The sequence below is a fragment of the Arachis stenosperma genome, chromosome 10 (genome assembly GCF_014773155.1).
Source record: "Arachis stenosperma cultivar V10309 chromosome 10, arast.V10309.gnm1.PFL2, whole genome shotgun sequence".
In the NCBI taxonomy this organism is placed as follows: Eukaryota; Viridiplantae; Streptophyta; class Magnoliopsida; order Fabales; family Fabaceae; genus Arachis; species Arachis stenosperma.
In genome coordinates this window covers 91,904,566-91,920,108 of record NC_080386.1, presented here as the reverse complement: position 1 = coordinate 91,920,108, position 15,543 = coordinate 91,904,566, and the positions used below count along the sequence as shown (strand labels likewise).

General features: G+C 38.0%; 1 non-coding gene across 1 annotated transcript; it reads right to left on the bottom strand.

Annotated features, from left to right (window-relative positions):
- Positions 1 to 9,910: 9,910 nt before the first annotated feature.
- LOC130958774 (small nucleolar RNA R71) lies at positions 9,911 to 10,018 on the bottom strand. Its single transcript, XR_009077880.1, has one exon. It is a non-coding gene; the product is annotated as a small nucleolar RNA R71 (small nucleolar RNA).
- Positions 10,019 to 15,543: the final 5,525 nt, after the last annotated feature.

Below are 15,543 nucleotides of genomic sequence, written 5' to 3'. Positions count from 1 at the left end.
CGCAAGCCCAACCAACTTTGTAGGCTTGACCTCAAGCCTGTGGCTGGAGGATGGTTGGAGCTTATCCAACACTCCATTATCCCCAAAAGTAACCAATCAGAGGTTACCATTAACCGAGCAATAATGATCTATTGCATCATGCTTGAAAATAAGGTGGAGGCACAAGAGGTAATTCCTCAAGAGATCTACAAGATTACAGAAAAGGCCTCTACCCAAGCCAGGCTAGCATTCCCGTACCTCATCTATCTCCTATTCCATGCAGCTAGAGTTGGCATAGCAGGAGACACCCCCATTGAGAAGGATAAACCCATCACAAAGAGGAGGATGGAAAACGTTAGGGAGCCTGCACACGAACCACAGCACAAGCCTATTCATCCACCTCCACCAGAGATCTCAGAGATGCCTTAGGGAATGTACTTCCCTTCCCAAGACTATTGGGACCAATTGACTACATCTATAGGGGAGCTGACTTCATCCGTGGACTAGCTAAGGATTAGGGGTGTGGATGGATCGGGTGAAACCGGGTTTGATGTGACCTAGACTAGGCCCGAAATATATACTGGGCCTATTTATTAGACCCAACCCGGCCCTAGACCCGATGAAACTTATACACTTTTGGGCCACGATTATACCAGGTAAAAACCGGGTGAAAGTCGGGTCGTTAACATTAGATTACCTTGATATTTTCTTATAAGCTAGCATGTGAAAATATCCAAATTTCCAAGAATCCAACCATTATTTGATATGGTAAAATTCATTTAGAAAAATATAACAAGAACCAACTCTTCTCTAAACTTAAAGTATAACCATAATCAATACTAATATTGTCTGATAACACCAAATATTTAAACCAATACAAATAACACAATATTATGCATTAGTCTAAAATCTTATGCATTTTAAACATAAAACATTAACTTATAGTCTTATAATAACTGATAACACAAAATATTAAGGTTTACAATACTTAAATTCCACATAAGAATAACCATCATTAATTACTAATAACACAAAATATTAATTGTGTATGATGATCGAGCCACTAGGCCGAGTTCGGGTGACCCGAGCAATGGCCTGAACCCGACCCAAAATAATGACCGAGTCTATTTTTGAGACCCTTACCCGACCCTAAACCCGATGTAATCATACAAATTAGCCCCTAAAGTGTTCGGAGCTGGGCCGGGCCGGGCCATGCACACCCCTACTGAGGATAGAGCATCAAGATCATTCTGTTATCCTCCATCAGATAAGGGAGGATCAGAGGATCATGAGGGAGGAGCAGCAGAGACAGGGGCGCGATATTGAGGAACTCAAACGCTCTAGAGGATTCCCTTTATCTATGTTACTTCTATTTTCATTGTACTTTATTTTATCATATGTTTTCTATTCTAGTGCATGATCACATTTAGTATTTCGTTCTTTTTTAGTAGTATTTTCTTTTCTTTATTTTGTTATAAGATATCCTATGTATCCCTCATCAATTCTTAAAAGAAAATTTTATTGAAAAGAAAGTAGCAGAACGCACAAGGTTTCGAGTTGTATAATGAGTTATTCCAATTACTTAAGATGTGGTGGCCGTATCTTTATTTTCTGAATGTATGAATTAACTGTGCATAATTGATATTGAAGTTGAGCATATTGAATTTAGAAAAACAATGAATTTAGAGAAGTATTATTGAGTCTCTGAAAAATAAAAAAATATTGATTCTTGAAACAAGAAAAAGCAGCAAAAAGAAAAAGAAAAATAAGAAAATAAAGAAAAAAAATAGAAAGAAAAAGACAAGAGCAAGGATCCAAGGCTTTGAGCATCAATGGATAGGAAGGTCAAAATTGGCCTAAAAAGCTCAAATGAGTTACTATCCCTAACTAAATACTTGTGGTGTGAAGGTGTCAAGTAAAAAGCTTGAGACTGAGTAGTTCAAGTCGTGATCCAAAGCTAAAGAGTACGCTTAAGAACTCTGGGCACCACTGTCTAGGAATTTAAACAAAGCTAAATTTGAATCCAAAGGGTTCCCCCAGTTAAGTGCTTGTGGCGTTTATGTATCTAGTGGTAATACATGAAAACAAAATGCTTAGAGTCACGGCTAGGCTCAAAGGTGCAAAGCACAAAAAAGAAGTTGTTTTCAAGAATCAAGAAAAACTAAAAGAAGAGAATCAATAATATCATCCGAATTCTAGTTTCAAAGGTTGTCAATTCTTCTGAACTTCAAATAAAAGTAAGATGCCGAAACTGTTCAGAAATAAAGAACTAATCGCCCTATTCAGTAATTGGAACTGAGCTTCACTAACAACTCTGAAACCTTATGTATTTTTCACTTCCATTTAGTTCTATCTTTTTTTTGGTTACTTGAGGACAAGCAACATTTTAAGTTTGATGTTGTGATAAGTGGATTTCTTATACGCTTTTTCATAGCATTTTCATATTGTTTTTAGTTACATTTTAATAATTTTAGTATGTTTTAGTATGTTTTAGTGCAAGATTCACCTTTTGGATGTTACTTTGAGTTTTTGAGTTTTTCCTAAGATTTTAGGTGATTTTTGGACAAAATTAGCAAGATTGGCAAAGTCTTGTTCAGAGCTGAAGAAAGGATAGCAGATGCTATTAAGTCCTGACCTATGTGCATTGCAACAAGTATTACTTGAGCTATAGAAGTTCAATTGACGCGTTCTTAATGGCGTTGGAAAGCTGACTTCCAACGCTTTCCAACAATATATAATAGTCTATACTTCTTCTCCAGATCATTGACCATAACTGGCATTGAACGTCCACATCTGGAGTTCAACGCCCCAAAGGGAGCAAGCCCAGCATTGAACGCCCAAAGCTGGCATTCAATGCCACCAAAGGACCAAGGGAGCAGCACCTTCACCTCCTAGCTGACGTTCAATGCCCATTCCTGAAGTTGAATGCCACGCTTGGACAAAGCATTCAACCAAAGTGGGCCCAAAGTGGATTTTAGCACTCCTTAGCTTATGCAGTCTTATCTTTGGACTTTTTAATTTAAATTTAACATTTCTTAGGGTTAGTATTTACTATTTAAAGAGGAAATTACTTAGGATTAAGGGAGAGTTCGTACATCATTAGACAGATCTTCTCTGTTTTCTCTGTAAATTATGAGCAACTAAACCTCCTAGGTTAAGGTTAGGAGCTCTATGATGAATCCATATTTGATGATGATTTTTGGTTGAAATTGAATGGATTTCATCATATAAACTTGCACTTATTCTCTTAAATAGCATGCTTTTGAAATTTCCTCCTAATTTGTGCTTGATTATGAAAACGTGCTCTTTTGTGCCTAGTTTAGCCTAATTTTATTCCATTTGCCTTCCATTCGATGCCTTGATGTTGTTTGTGAGTGATTTTAGATGTATAAGGTAGGAATGGATTGGAAAAAATAGAAGAAGAGCATTCAGAGTGGAGGAAGCATGAAGAATCAAAGGAGAAGAGCACAGCGATGTGTGCATATGCACAGACCTGCATGCGTACGTACAACCATCAGAGAACAGCAACGCGCACGCATAAGCCACTTCGTGCCCGCCGCACATCCATTCAAGTATCGCCTAGTGTGTGTGTGCACAACCTTCTGTGCGTATGCACAAGAAGAGATTTTTGGCAGAATGTGTGTGCACACACGTTTGTGCGTACGCACAGGTAGCCGCACATGCCTTCATTAAAATTGCACATGACTCACAATTTTGGGGCATTGGAGGCCCATTTCTGAAGCCATTTAGCTCATATTAAAGGAAAAATGAAGACCATAGCATAGGATAACATTAGGGTAGCTTAGAAGTAGTATTAGGAAGCTTTAGTATAGTTTTTCTCTAAGTTTTTCATCATCTCTACTAGGGTTTATACTAGGGTTTTACATTCAAGTTCTATTTCCAATTTCGATCTTGGATTTTGCTAGCTTCCATTGTAAGTATCTCTTTGTTACTACTCTATATAGTCACATTGTTCTTACTCTTTCTTATATATCAAGTTATAGTTCAATTTTACTTCTCTTTTGCAATTTCAATTTCTTGTTGATGAATTTGATGATTGATGTTTGCTTTATGCTTTCTTGAGTTGTTATTGTTGATTGAGATCATTTGTTGCTTTGAGTTTCAAGCATTTTCTCATTTTCCCCATGTTTAATGTTTTTGCCCACCAAGTATTTGACAAAATGTCAATTATGATTTTGGGCTAGTTTTCTATCTCTTGGCTTGGGAAAAGTGAGCAATTGAGTTTCTAGAGTTGGAATGTCCAACATTTAGTGTCAATTCTTGGATTGTTAATTGTTTTTGTTCCCACTAACGCTAAATTGTTGCTAAGTCAATTAGCAAGCAATTTATGATTTGTGGGTTAAGAACATTTATGCTCATTTAACTTACTCTCTGGTGTGAGGGTTAACCAAGTGAGATTAATCGATTCTAATTGTTATAGTTGTGGTTTCAACAAGGAAAGGACCCTTAGCTCACTCCAAGCCAAGATACCTTTTATGTCTTAAATCTTTTATACATATTTACCTTGATCCCTTTTATATACCTTACATGTCTATATTACATAGTTGGTTCTTTAATCCCTTTATTAGTTCATTTATTACAATTTTGAATGTTCTTTTATTTCTTTATATGTTTATCCCTTCATTGGAAATCCCTTGATCACCACAATCGGAATTGCACACTCATTGATCTCAAGTGTCCTTGCGAGACGACCCGGGAACTAAACACTCCCGGAATTGAATTAGTTTTGAGTTGTGACATTATTTTGAATTCAAAATTTGGTCGAGAGTTTATTGTGGGTTTGGGACTATACTTGCAACGCCAACTCTATTTTAAGAAAAATTCCTAAATCCACTTCGGCTTTCCACCAAGTTTTTGGTGCCATTGCCGGAGAACACACTTCAAGTGCAATGAGTGCTATAATTTTAGTTGTTGTAAATATGTGAATAGTGTGAATATTTGACTTTTGTTTGCTACTTGGCACTAATTGGTAGAAGGCGCCTCTATCTAAGTACTGATAGCAACTAACATTCTCATTTGTTTAGTCCTAAGTAAGTAGATATAATTAGAATATGTATATATATTCATTTGACTATTGCTTCTATTAATATTGTTGCGTTTTATCTTCACCTTTTCATCATGAGTTATCACCCTTTTTGGCTTGGAGTCTAGTTGTTATCATGTTGTAGGATAGCAATTCCAACGTTGGCCTGCATCAAGGTATGAGAGGCCAATTCAAGGAAGGGTCACGAGCAATCAATTCTTGGCAACAAGTACCTTTGCAAGGTCCCTATGATCCTAATGTCTATCAACCTCTCACAGCCGGTGGAATACATCATCATTACAATCTTGTCCCTCCATATGTTCATATTCCATACCCTCTACATGGGACACAACCAATATACTCTCAAGCCCTTTACCCTTTCCACCACCAATTTCTTCTCAACCAACCTACCCATCACCACATTTGGGACTACCTAACTTTCACCACCATCCAACTCTTATCAACTTCCCGTATGAGGAGCATAGCTTTCAAGTCCTCATCCAAGAACAGTGGAAATTTCAAAGAAAACAAGATAATTGCATGGCAACTCTTGCTGAGGTCTTGTCACATCTAACACCTCCTCATTCTACCCCTAGCAACCTTGCTCCTCCGTAACTCAGGACGCCTTGTGATCTACCCTTGCCACCTCCATCAACCCCGAAGTCTAGCATTGATGCTATAACTTCAAAAGGAAGAAATCCATTTAATGAGATAAACTCTCAATCCACTCTTCCTAAAGAGGAATCTATTGATCGGGGCAAAAAATGTTGTTGAAGGTGAAAGAGAGAATGAACTCAAGGTAGGTAACCACCTTGAGCTCTCAAAAAGTCCCATTGATGAAGGAATTTCAAAAGATGGAGAACTAAAGGATGAAGAAGATGAAAGTACCTCACCAATTTCCCATGATAAAGAGGATAGGTTGTTGATGAGCGGATAATTTATACGCTTTTTGGCATTATTTTTAGGTAGTTTTTAGTATGTTTTAGTTACTTTTTAGCATATTTTTATTAGTTTTTATGCCAAAATCACATTTCTGGACTTTACTATGAGTTTGTGTATTTTTCTATAATTTTAGATATTTTCTGGCTAAAATTGAGGGACCTGAGCAAAAGTCTGATTCAGAGGCTGAGAAAGGACTGCAGATGCTGTTGTATTCTGACCCTCCTGCACTCGAAATAGATTCTCTAGAGCTATGGAAACCCAATTGGTGCTCTCTCAATTGCGTTGGAAAGTAGACATCTTGGGCTTTCCAGCAATGCATAATAGTTCATACTTTGCCCGAGATTTGATGGCCCAAACTGGCGTCCAAACGCCCACCAGAGACCCTTTTTCTGGCGTAAAACACCAGAACTGGCCCCAGAACTGGAGTTAAACGCCCAAACTAGCCTCCAAGCTGGTGTTTAACTCCAAGAATGGCTTATGCATATGAAAGCTTCAAAGCTCAGCCCAAACACACAACAAGTAGGACCCGGAAGTGGATTTCTACACTATCTGCACTTAGTTACTTATTTTCTGTAAACCCTAGTAACTAGTTTAGTATAAATAGCACTTTTTACTATTGTATCAAGGAGCTTATGCCATTTTTGACATTTGGGGAGGCTGGCCATTCGGCCATGCCTAGACCTTTCTCTCTTATGTATTTTCCAACAGTGGAGTTTCTACACCTCATAGATTAAGGTGTGGAGCTCTGCTGTTCTTCATGAATTAATGCAAGTACTATTGTTTTTCTTTCAATTCACGCCTAATTCTTCCCCAAGATATACTCTCGTACTTAATTCAGTTAAGTCAGAATGAAGGGTAACCCGTGACAATCACCCACTATCTTCGTTACTCGCTTAGCCAAGATCCGTGTGCCTGACAACCACAAGCGGTCTACATGATGTTCAACGTAGTCATTGGACGACAGCCAGATTATAATCTCTTGGGTCTCTGATCCACGAATTCGACACGCCTCTCCTGACAATAGAGCATTTGAATCCGTGAGATTAGAACATTCGTGGTATAGGCTAGAACTAATTGGCAGCATTCTTGAGATCCAGAAAGTCTAAACCTTGTCTATGGTATTCCGAGTAGGAGCTGGGATGGGATGACTGTGACGAGCTTCAAACTCGCGAATGTTGGGTGTAGTGACAGTGTTCAAAAAGATAGAGAGATCCTATATCGACACAAGTGAGAACCGACAGATGATTAGCCGTGCGAAAACCGTACCTGGACCATATTCATTGAGAGGACGGATGGTAGCCATTAACAATGGTGATCCCCCAACATACAGCTTACCATGGAAGGGAGCACACATGATTGGATGAAGACAATAGAAAAGTAGAGGTTCAGAAGCAACAAAGCATCTCCAAACGCTTATCTGAAATTTCCACCTATGAATTACATAAGTATCTTTATTTTATGTTTTATTTATCTTTTAATTATCAAAACCTCATAACCATTTGAATCTGCCTGACTAAGATTTACAAGATGACCATATCTTACTTCAAGTCGACAATCTCTGTGGGATCGACCCTTACTCGTGTAAGGTTTTATTACTTGGACGACCCAGTGCACTTGCTGGTTAGTTGTGCGGAGTTGAAAAGTGTGATTGCAATTTCGTGTACCAAGTTTTTGGCGCTGTTGCCGGGGATTATTCGAGTTTGGACAACTGACGGTTCATCTTGTTGCTTATATTGGGTAATCTTCTTTCTTGTTTGAGTCTAGTGTCAAATTTTAAGTTTGGTGTCAACTGCATTTTTTTAATTTAAGTTTCTTAAAATTTTTGAAAACTCATGCATTGTGTTCTTCTTTGATCTTCAAGTCGTTCTTGATGATTTTCCTTGTTTGATCTTTGAATTTTCTTATTTCGTGTCTTTTCTTGTTTTTCTTGTGCATTTTCGAATTGTTAGTGTCCCTAGTACAAAAATTTCTAAGTTTGGTGTCTTGCATGTCTTTCTTTTCTTAAAAATTTTCAAAAATATGCTTTTGATGTTCATCATGATCTTCAAAGTGTTCTTGGTGTTCATCTTGACATTCAAAGTGTTCTTGCATGCATTATTGGTTTTGATCTTAAATTTTTATGTTTTGATTCATTTTGTTATTTTTCTCTCTCCTCTTTAAAAATTCAAAAATAAAAAACATCTTTTCCTTGTTCTTCTCATAATTTTCGAAATTTTAAGTTGACTTAGTCAAAAAATTTTAAAATTTAGTTGTTTCTTGTTAGTCAAGTCAAAATTTCAAATTTAAAAAAAAGAAAAGAGCTCACTGGCGTTAAAATGCCAGTAAAGAGGCACTTTGGGCGTTAAACGCCAGAATGGCTATCATTCTAGGCATTTAACGCCAGTAAGGGTATCATTCTAGGCGTTAAACGCCAGAATGGGCAGCATTCTGGGTGTTTAACGCCATAAATGGCAGCATTCTGGGTGTTTAGAAAAACGCCCAGTAAAGAAGGATTCCTGGCGTCCTGGCTGGGCGTTAAACGCTCAAAGAGGCAGCCAAGTGGGCGTTAAACGCCAGAATGGATAGCATTCTGGGCGTTTAACACCAGGATGACACAGGGGAGGTAATTTTGTTTCCAATTCGAATTTTTTTCAATTTTTCATGTTTTAACTCAAAACTTTTTGCATCAAACATATTTTAAAACGTTCATCTTTCAATTTTTTTATGTTTTTGTAAATCTTCAAACTAATTTTTCAAAAATATTTTTCTTAATCTTATTTCATATTTTCGAAAATCCTTGCTAACAATTAATGTTTTGATTCAAAAATTTCAAGTTTGTTACTTTCTTGTTAAAAAAGGTTCAATCTTTAAATTCTAGAATCATATCTTTTAGTTTCTTGTTAGTCAAATCATCAACTTTATTTTTAAAAATCAAATCTTTTTAACTCTTTTTTCAAAATAAATTTCAATCATATCTTTTTAAAATTTTAATTTCAAAATCTTTTTCTAACTTCTTATCTTTTCAAAATTATTTTCAAATCTTTTTCAACTAAGTACTTGACTTGTTTGTTTTAATTTAAAAAAAAAGTTTACTATTTCTTATCTTTTTCAAAACCGCCTAACTACTTTTCCACTTCTAATTTTCGAAAATCACTAACCACTTTTTCAAAAATCGTTTTAATTAACTAATTGTTTTAGTTTTAATTTTCGAATACTCTCTCTTTCATCTCTTTCTATTTATTTGCTAATACTTCTCTTCTACTCATCTAATAATTCGAACCCTCACCCTCTCTCTGTGTTTGAATTCTTCTCATTCTCCCTCTATCTCATCCTTCTATTCTTCTTTTCCTCTGACACCTCAAGGAATCTCTATATTGTGACATAGAGGATTCCACTACTCCCTTTGTTCTCTTTTTTTTTTTCATATGAGCGAAACAGGGATAAAAACATTCTTGTTGAAGCCGATCCTGAACCTGAAAGGACTCTAAAGAGGAAGCTAAGAGAAGCTAAAGCACAACACTCCGAAGAGGACCTTACAAAAAATTTCAAAAAAGAAGCAGACATGGAAGGCGAACACAACAACAATGCCAGAGATGCAAGGAAGATGCTTAGTGACTATACTGCACCAACTTCCAACTTCTTTGGAAGAAGCATCTCAATTTCTGCCATTAGAACAAACAACTTTGAGCTTAAGCCTCAATTAGTTTCTCTAATGCAACAGAATTGCAAGTTTCATGGACTTCCATCGGAAGATCCTCATCAGTTCTTAGCTAAGTTCTTGGAGATCTGTGATACTGTTAAGACCATGGGGTTGATCCTGAGGTCTACAGACTTATGCTTTTTCCCTTTGCTGTAAGAGACAGAGCTAGGATATGGTTGGACTCACAACCTAGAGAAAGCCTGAACTCTTGGGACAAGTTGGTCAATGCTTTCTTGACCAAATTCTTTCCACCTCAAAAGATGAGCAAGCTTAGAGTGGAAGTCCAAACCTTTAAACAGAAGGAAGGTGAATCCCTTTATGAAGCTTGGGAAAGATACAAGCAATCAACCAAAAGGTGTCTTTCTGACATGCTTCCAGAATGGAGTATAATATGTATATTCTATGATGGTCTATTTGAGTTGTCCAAGATGTCGTTGGACCATTCTGCTGGTTGATCTCTTCATCTGAAGTCACCTGCAGAAGCCTAGGAACTCATTGAGATGGTTGCAAATAACCAGTTCATGTACCTTCTGAAAGAAATCCTGTGAATAATGGGATGACTCAGAAGAAAGAAGTTATTAAAATTGATACTCTGAATGCCATATTGGCTTAGAATAAAATATTAACACAGCAAGTCAATATGATTTCTCAGAATCTGACTAGATTGCAAGCTGCATCCAGCAGTACTAAAGAAACTTCCTCTAAAGGAGAAGCTTATGACCTTGAGAATCCTGCAATAGAAGAGGTGAATTACATGGGAGAACCCTATGGAAACACCTATAATTCTTCATGGAGAAATCATCCAAATTTCTCATGGAAGGATCAATAGAAGTCTCAACAAGGCTTCAATAATAATAATGGTGGGAGAAATAGGTTTGGCAATAGCAAGCCTTTTCCATCATCTTCTCAGCAACGGACAGAGAATTCTGAGCAGAGCTGCTCTGGCTTAGCAAACATAGTCTCTGATCTATCTAAGACCACTCTCAGTTTCATGACTGAAATAAGGTCCTCCATCAGAAATTTGGAGGCACAAGTGGATCAGTTGAGTAAAAGAGTTACTGAAACTCCTCCTAGTACTCTCCCAAGCAATACAGAAGAGAATCCAAAAAGAGAGTGCAAGGCCATACTATAACCAAAATGGCCGAACCTATAGAGGAGGAAAAGGCAGGGATTTTCAGTTAGGAAGACCTCAAGGACGTCCATTGACCACTGAGAAGTTCCCTAATAGGGAACCAAAGGAGTCTGAGGCTCATACATAGACCATAGAGATTCCATTGAACTTACTGTTTCCATTCATGAGCTCTGATGAGTATTCTTCCTTTGAAGAGGATGAAGATATTGTTGAAGAGCAAGTTGCTTGGTATCTAGGAGCAATCATGAAGCTGAATGCCAAGTTATTTGGTAATTAAACTTGGGAGGATGAACCTCCATTGCTCATCAATGAACTGAATGCCTTGGTTCAGCTAAAAATACCTCAGAAGAAACTGGATCCTGGAAGGTTCTTAATACCTTGTACTATAGGCACCATAACCTTTGAGAAGGCTCTGTGTGACCTGGGGTCAGGTATAAACCTTATGCCGCTCTCTGTAATGGAGAAACTAAGGATCTTTGAGGTACAAGCTGCAAGAATCTCACTAGAGATGGCAGACAAATCAATGAAACAGGCTTATGGACTTGTAGAGGATGTCCTAGTGAAGGTTAAAGACCTTTACATCCCTACTGACTTCATAATCCTAGACACTGGGAAGGATAAGGATGAATCCATCATCCTTAGAAGACCCTTCCTAGCCACAGTAAGGGCTGTGATTGATGTGGAAAAAGGAGAGTTAGTCCTTCAATTGAATGAGGACTATTTAAGACTCAAGGATCTTCTTCTGTAAACATAGAGAAGCAGCATGAAAAGCTTCATCCAATTCTCTCCATACAGAGTCAAGAAGAGCCCCCACATTCAAACTCTAAGTTTGGTGTTGGGAGGCCACAATCATGCTCTGAGTATCTGTGAAGCTCTGTAAGAGCTTCCTGTTAAGCTATTGACATTAAGGAAGCGCTTATTGAGAGGCAACCCAATCTTATTTATCTATGTTAATTACTTTTTCATTTTATTTTCCAGTTTTAGTCTATGTTTTCTTTAGGTTGATGATCAGATGGAGTCACAAAAATAGCTGCAGAATTAAAGCGGAATCAAAAACAGCATAAAAAATAGTACACCCTGGAGGACATGCTTACTAGCGTTTAAACGCCAGTAAAGATAGCAAAATGGGCGTTTAACGCCCAGTCTAGCAGCATTCTGGGAGTTAAACGCCAAAAATGGCACACAGACTGGCGTTTAATGCCAGAAAAGGGTGTCTGGTGTCTGGCTGGCGTTAAACATCAGTAAGGGTAGTAGAATGGGCGTTTAACGCCCAATCTGGCAGCATTCTGGGTGTTAAACGCTAGAATTGGCAGCCAGACTGGCGTTTAACGCTAGAAAGAGGCATCAGTTTGGCGTTTAATGCCAGAAATGGCACACAGAGGGCGTTTAAAACGCCAAAAAGGTGTAGGAATGAGAAATCCTTGACACCTCAGGATCTGTGGACCCCACAGGATCCCCACCTATCCCAACTCATTCTCTCTCCTCTTCACACCTTTCAATAACACTCTTCACCAAACACCATTCACCTATCAAATCCTACCCTCTTCCCCATAATCTCTCCACCACTCACATCCACCCACTCTTCCTAAAAAATCCCTCATAAAATCCCACTTACCTCACCATTCAAATTCAAACCATTCCCCCCCAAACCCACCCATTTTCACACAGATTCCGTCCCCCTCTTACCCTATAAATATCCCTCCTCACCACCCTCAATTTCACACATCACAAACACTTCTTCACCCCCCTTGGCCGAACCACTAATACACTTCCATCTCCTCCGTTTCTTCTTCTTATACTCCCTTCTTTCTTCTTTTGCTCGAGGACGAGCAAACTTTTTAAGTTTGGTGTGGGAAAAATCTTTGCTTTTTATTTTTTCATAACCATTAATGGCACCTAAGGCCAGAGAAACCTCTAGAAAGAGGAAAGGGAAGGCAGCTGCTTCCACCTCTGAATCATATGAGAGGGAAAGATTCATCTCAAAGGTCCATCAAGACCACTTCTATGAAGTTGTGGCCAAGAAAAAGGTGATCCCTGAGGTCTCCTTCATGCTAAAAAAGAGTGAACATCCGGAGATCCGACATGAAGTACGAAGAAGATGTTGGGAAGTTTTCACCAACCGCATCCAACAAGTCGGAATCTTAATGGTTCAAGAGTTCTATGCTAATGCATGGATCACTAAGAACCATGATCAAAGTATGAACCTGAACCCAAAGAATTGGCTCACAATGGTTCGGGGAAAATACTTGGATTTCAGTCCAGAAATTGTGAGGTTGGCATTCAACTTACCAATCATGAGAGGAGATTTTCATCCTTTCACTAGAAGAGTCAACTTTAATCAAAAGTTGGACCAAGTCCTCATGGACATCTGTGTGGAAGGAGCCCAATGGAAGAGAGACTCCAAAGGCAAGCCGATTCAACTAAGAAGGCCTGGCCTCAAACCCGTGGCTAGAGGATCGTTGGAGTTCATCAAATGCTTTATCATTCCTACTAGCAACCGATCCGAAGTAACTGTGAATCGGGCTATCATGATCCATAGTATCATGAGTGGAGAGGAAGTGGAAGTTCATGAGATCATACCTTTAGAACTATACAAGGTGGCTGATAAGCCCTCCACTTTTGCAAGGTTAGCCTTTCCTCATCTCATCTGTCACCTATGCAATTCAGCTGGAATTGTTATAGAGGAAGACATCCTCATTGAAATGGACAAGCCCATCAATAAAAAGAGGATGGAGCAAATAAGAGAGCCCACTCATGGACCTCAACAAGAGTATGAGGAAATTCCTCATCAAGAAATCCCTGAGATGCCTCAAGGGATGCATTTTCCTCCACACAACTATTGGGAGCAACTCAACACCTCTTTAGGAGATTTGAGTTCCAACATGGAGCAACTAAGGATGGAGCACCAAGAGCACTCCATTATCCTCCAAGAAATCAGAGAGGACCAAAATGCCATGAGGGAGGAGCAACAAAGGCAAGGAAGAGATATTGAGGAGCTCAAGCACTCCATAGGATCTTTAAGAGGAATAACTAACTGCCGTCACTAAGGTGGACCCATTCTTTAATTTCCTTGTTCTTATTTTTCTGTTTTTCGGTTTTTATATTTTATGTTTTGTCTATGTTTGTGTATTTATTACATGATCATTGGTTTTTAGTGTCTATGTCTTAAAGTTATGAATGCTCCATGAATCCTTCACCTTTCTTAAATGAAAAATATTTCTATTTGCAAAAGAACAAGAAGTGCATGAATTTCAAAATTTATCTTGAAATTAGTTTAATTATTTTGATGTGATGGCAATACTTTTTGTTTTCTGAATGAATGCTTAAATAGTGCATAAAAATTGTTGGCTCTTGAAAGAATAATGAAAAAAGAGAAATATTATTGATAATCTGAAAAATCATAAAATTGATTCTTGAAGCAAGAAAAAAGCAGTGAAAAACACAAAGCTTGCGAAAAAAAGGCAAAAAATAAAAAAAGAAAGAAAAAGAAAAAGCAAACAGAAAAAGCCAATAGCTCTTTAAACCAAAAGGCAAGAGCAAAAAGCCAGTACCCCTTTAAACTAAAAGGCAAGGGTAAAAAGGATCCAAGGCTTTTGAGCATTAATGGATAGGAGGGCCCAAAGGAATAAAATCCTGGCCTAAGCGGCTAAATCAAGCTGTCCCTAACCATGTGCTTGTGTCATGAAGGTCCAAGTGAAAAGCTTGAGACTGAGTGGTTAAAGTCGTGATCCAAACAAAAAAGAGTGTGCTTAAGAACTCTGGGCACCTCTAACTAGGGATTCTAGCAAAGCTGAGTCACAATCTGAAAGGGTTCACCCAGTTATGTGTCTATGGCATTTATGTATTCGGTGGTAATACTGAAAAATAAGATGCTTAGGGTCACGGCCAAGACTCATAAGTAGCTGTGTTCAAGAATCAACATACTAAACTAGGAGAATCAATAACACTATCTGAATTCTGAGTTTCTATGGATGCCAATCATTCTAAACTTCAAAGGATAAAGTGAGATGCCAAAACTGTTCAGAAGTAAAAAGCTACTAGTCCCGTTCATCTAATTAGAACTAAGCTTCATTGATATTTTGAAATTTATTGTATATTCTCTTCTTTTTATCCTATTTTGTTTTTGGTTGCTTGGGGACAAGCAACAATTTAAGTTTGGTGTTGTGATGAGCGGATAATTTATACGCTTTTTGGATTGTTTTTAGGTAGTTTTTCGTATGTTTTAGTTATTTTTTAGTATATTTTTATTATTTTTTATGCAAAAATCACATTTCTAGAATTTACTATGAGTTTGTGTGTTTTTCTATAATTTCAGGTATTTTCTGGCTGAAATTGAGGGACCTGAGCAAAAGTCTGATTCAGAGGCTGAGAAAGTACTACAAATGCTGTTGGATTCTGACCCTCCTGCACTCGAAGTGGATTTTCTGGAGTTACAGAAGCCCAATTGGTGCGTTCTCAATTGTGTTAGAAATTTGACATCTTGGGCTTTCCAGCAATATATAATAATTCATATTTTTTTCGAGATTTGATGGCCCAAACTGGCGTCCAAACGCTCATCAGAGACCTTTTTCTGGCGTAAAACGCCAGAACTGGCACCAAAACTGGAGTTAAACGCCCAAACTGGCATCCAAGCTGGCGTTTAACTCCAAGAAAGGCCTATGCACGTAAAAGCTTCAAAACTCAGCCCAAACACACACCAAATGGGCCCCAAAAGTGGATTTATGCACTATCTGCACTTAGTTACTTATTTTCTGTAAACCCTAGTAA